Source organism: Lactuca saligna, chromosome 4, assembly GCF_052625555.1.
Source record: "Lactuca saligna cultivar CGN05327 chromosome 4, ASM5262555v1, whole genome shotgun sequence".
In the NCBI taxonomy this organism is placed as follows: Eukaryota; Viridiplantae; Streptophyta; class Magnoliopsida; order Asterales; family Asteraceae; genus Lactuca; species Lactuca saligna.
In genome coordinates, this window is record NC_136420.1 from 138825876 (window position 1) to 138830383 (window position 4508).

Here is a 4508-nt window from a genome sequence, read left to right on the forward strand (position 1 = left end):
TATATATATATATATATATATATGCTATATTAAAAAGCTTTATAAAACATTTAAGATTTTTAAATAAATTAACTATGTAATGTTCTTTTTTTTCAGAATGTTAGCTATCTTTAATTTATTTTAGATTTTGATATAGGTAAAAAAAATTATTTGCAAAAATAGTATTTTGACATTGTTTTTTAAATTGTATTTCAATAACAAACTAAATATAATAATATATTATATTGGAAGTTAAAATTTTATCATTAAAATAATACGTTTTCATATTTAATATCATATTTAAAATTAGACAAACTAAATATATATGGTTTGAAATTAAAAAAGAAAAAAGCTATGTAAATATACAGACAAAATGTATTATTTAAAAAAAGTATAATATATAGTTTAATTTCTGGTTTTTAAATTCTTATATATTTCTATATGCAATAATATTTAACGTGGAAAAGATGTTGCAACTTGCAACTTACATGTTCAAGTTTTCAACTCATTGTTTTGTCCATCCTTTGAGCCAAAGTGTTGACCAATGAAGTTAACTGTGTCTCAAGTCTCAACCCATATAATTAAGCCGGTAATGTTTTGACCAATGACTTTCTCAAGTAAACTCTTCTATATAAATCATTTAACTCGACTCTTCCATTATTCACATTCCATACACAAATTACAAAATTTCTTTTCATCCAAAGAGACATGACGAGTAAATCACTTGGATCCAGCATGGTCGCTCTCATCTTCATATTCATCATTTTGTTATCACACCCCATGCATCCACAATCTGACGCGGCGATGTTAACTTCACGCCGTACATACCTCACTCTCTTTTATATTTTAACAGTTGAAATCTTGGCTTATAAAGTGATGCTTCTTGTGATTTGTAAAACTAATAACTCATTTGCTTAAAGTTTTAATTCGATGATTATTATTCTCAGTTTGATGAAAAACCATGTTAACTTTTGTTAATTAATTTTAAGTTGTTTTTTAATGCAGAATTGTTTCAAGACCCCCGTTATCCTCCATGTCTATGCTGTCAAACAGATGCTCCACCGCCACCCCATTGCTATTGTGCATGCTTTGTGACTCATTCAGAAAAGCCGTAACGATCTACACAATCAATGGAAATAAGGCAAAAAGTCATGTTCATAATACACATGTTTAAGCAACAAATGATATAGAATATAGTTTACAGAAAATCTTTGAAAGAATATGCTGACTAATGTATGTGTGTTTTACTTTTTGTGTATACGAAATAAGTTTTGTCTAATAAACGAAAGTGATTTATTTTTCGATAGTTGTAAAATTTCAAAATAGAAGTGTTGAATTATCAAGATATTATAATACAAACTTATAATTCATTTATATCCTTTTATGTATCCTTTAATATTTGTGGTTTTTTTGTTATTCTATTATGTTTTTTGTATAGAAGGGTATGTTGTGTATATTTGCAGGAATATTGGACTGAAGGTGTGGTTTGGTTGAAGTGTAAAACACGCGGGTTGTATTTGATCCGTTGGTGACCCGGTTGACTAGTCTAGGGTATACATTTATCTATGTGTGTGTGTAACATTTAGAACACACAAATCAAATTTACTTCTTCGTCTTCTTCGTTTCTTTTCTCTCTAGGGTTTGTTCTTAGAATCTATTGATTCTTTCTAATCTCGTGTAACAGAGTGTAGATTAGGTGAGAGGTTTGTAGTGAGGATTCTTTGTAGAGAGAAGAGAGAATATTGTAGTGAGGTTTTATATGTAAGTTTGATGAAAACCTTCTGGTTCTTAATAAAAAGAACTGATGATGTTGTGATTTTGTGTGTCTTGATTTCTTTTGTTGGTATCAGAGACTGGTTGCGACTGTTGAGATTGTGAGGTGATCATCAATCTGGTTGTTCTCTTGTCACATCTTAAGAGTAAACGTTTGTGATAGTTGTAAACGCTTAGGGTTAATCCTAACGGTCAACGCTATCTCAACGGTCAACGTTAAGATCGTGCAAACAAGGTTCTAAAATCAGATTGGTTCTGGCATTTGAATGCCCAAGTTGTTTTTCAGCGGTGAATCTGTAATAGAGATTCATCGGAACTACATTGCTGCTTGCTGAGCACTTTTTAGAGGATCTTTGTAAGTATCGCACACTTTTTTTCTCTAATTCTTGTTCTTGTTTGTCTGGAATCTTGATTGGTTTTTTATAATCATGACTGATACACCACCTGAGTCATCTACAAAAGTAGATGCTATAGATTTTGATGATCCTCTTTATTTGCATCCTTCTGATCATTCTGTAACAACTATTATAAGCTTCAAACTTCTTGGTACTGAAAATTTTCGTGTTTGGAAAAGTTCTATGACTAGGGCTCTTAAAGCCAGAAATAAACAAGGGTTTATTGAAGGAACTGAATTAAAGGATAAAACAGATACCACTAAATCTCTTAAGTGGGAGAGGGTTAATGCTATAGTTTGTTCATGGATTCTTAACTCTCTTTCTGAATCCATTTATATTGGACATGCCTGTTCAGAGTTTGCTTTGGATATATGGAATGAACTTTGTGAAACCTATTATAATGCTGATGGGTCAGTTGTTTTCAATGTTCACCAACAAATTAATAGTCTCACACAAGGTACTCTGTCAGTGTCTGATTATTTTAATAAGTTGGATGGACTGTGGAAAGAGTTTGATGGCTTAACAAAGTGTCCTGATTGCACTTGTGAAGCAGCTACTAGTTCTAAAAATCACTCTAAACTAATGAAGCTTATGCAGTTTCTTAGTGGTCTTGATGACTCATATAATCAGGTTAAAAGTCATATTCTAATAATGGAACCATTGCCTGATGTAAGAACTGCTTTTTCTATTATTTCTAGAGAAGAGTCTAATCAGAAACATGGAAATGTTTCAGTTCTGTCTAATAAAATTCAACACTCTTCTACTTTTGCTGGTAAATTTTCTGATAATAAAAAATTTAAAGGAAGAAATCAGAATTTAATCTGTAAGAATTGTGGGATTAAAGGACACACTATTGAAAAGTGCTATAAGCTTATTGGGTATCTTAAGGATTTTAAACCCAAATCAGAGTTTAATAAATCTTCTACTGTGTCTACTGTTCCTTCTCATATTAGTGATAGTGCTAATGTTTCTGCTGTTTCTTCTGATAAGTCTGACCATCATTTTCTAACAAATGATCAATATACAAAGTTAATGTCTCTTCTTCATGAAAATGAATTATCTGAAGGAGTACCTGTTAATGCTAATATGGCAGGTATGTTTTGTAATAATGTTTTCTTTGATAAAGAGAAGTGGATTATTGATTTAGGAACTAGTCAGCATATGACTGCTTCTGAATCACATCTTTCTGATTTGGTTGATGTTTCCAAACTTGATTTGAGAGTTGATCATCCAAATGGTTCAACTGCTAAAATAGATAAGATTGGAAATATTAATCTGTCAAATTCTATTGGTTTATCTGATGTTTTTGTTATTCCAGAATTTCATGTTAGTCTTTTGTCAGTTCATAAGATTTGTAAAGAGAATAAATGTAAAGTCATTTTTGATGAAAATAATTGCTTTATTCAGGATTCACTGTCAATGAAGACTGTGAAGACTGGTAAAGAGTTTGGAGGTCTTTATTATTTGGAAAATCAATTGCTAGGTAGGTCAAACTCAGTGTTTAATAATCATGAATGTTTTGTTTCAAAATTGACCTGGCATAATAGAATGGGACATCCAGCTGATAAGGCACTTGATTGTTTAAAACCTTTTTTGAATTTTGAAAATAATCCAGTTATGCCTTGTGATGTTTGTCATAAGGCCAAACAAACTGGAAAGCCGTTTCCTTTGAGTGAACACAAGTCAGTTAGTCTTAGGGAACTTGTTCATTTAGATGTTTGGGGTCCTTACAGAGTTACATCCATTGGTGGTTTTATATTTTTTCTTACTATTGTAGATGATTATACTAGAGCAACATGGGTTTATTTGATGAAGTCTAAAGATGAAGTGTTTACCTGCTTTCATGAATTTGTTATGTTGTTAGAAAATCAGTTTAATGTCAATTTAAAGATTATTAGATCTGATAATGGAACAGAATTTGTTAATATAAAAATGACAAGTTTTCTTAAAACTAAAGGAGTTATACATCAAACATCATATGTTCATACTCCACAACAAAATGGAGTGGTTGAACGGAAACATAGACATTTATTAAATGTTGCTAGGTCTTTGTTGTTTCAAGCTAGTTTGCCTAAAAGGTTCTGGGGAGATTCTACTCTGACTGCAGTTTTTTTAATAAATAGAACTCCATCCTCTATTTTAAATGGAAAAACACCTTTTGAGTTGGTTTATAATCGTGTTCCAACTTATGATAATATTCGTGTTTTTGGGTGCTTAGTTTTTGCTACAAAGTTGAACAATACTGATAAATTTTCTGAAAGATCTGAGAAGTGTGTTTTGATTGGATATTCAAGTGCAAAAAAAGGTTATAAGTTGTTTAGTCTTGACAATGGTTATTGTTTCTTTTACAGGGATGTGAAA

General features: G+C 31.0%; 1 long non-coding RNA gene across 1 annotated transcript; it reads left to right on the plus strand.

Annotated features, from left to right (window-relative positions):
• The first annotated feature begins 650 nt into the window (after window positions 1–650).
• Window positions 651–1285, plus strand: LOC145038832 (uncharacterized). Its single transcript, XR_013679589.1, has 2 exons — window positions 651–799; window positions 985–1285. It is a non-coding gene; the product is annotated as an uncharacterized LOC145038832 (long non-coding RNA).
• The last annotated feature ends 3223 nt before the right edge of the window (window positions 1286–4508 follow it).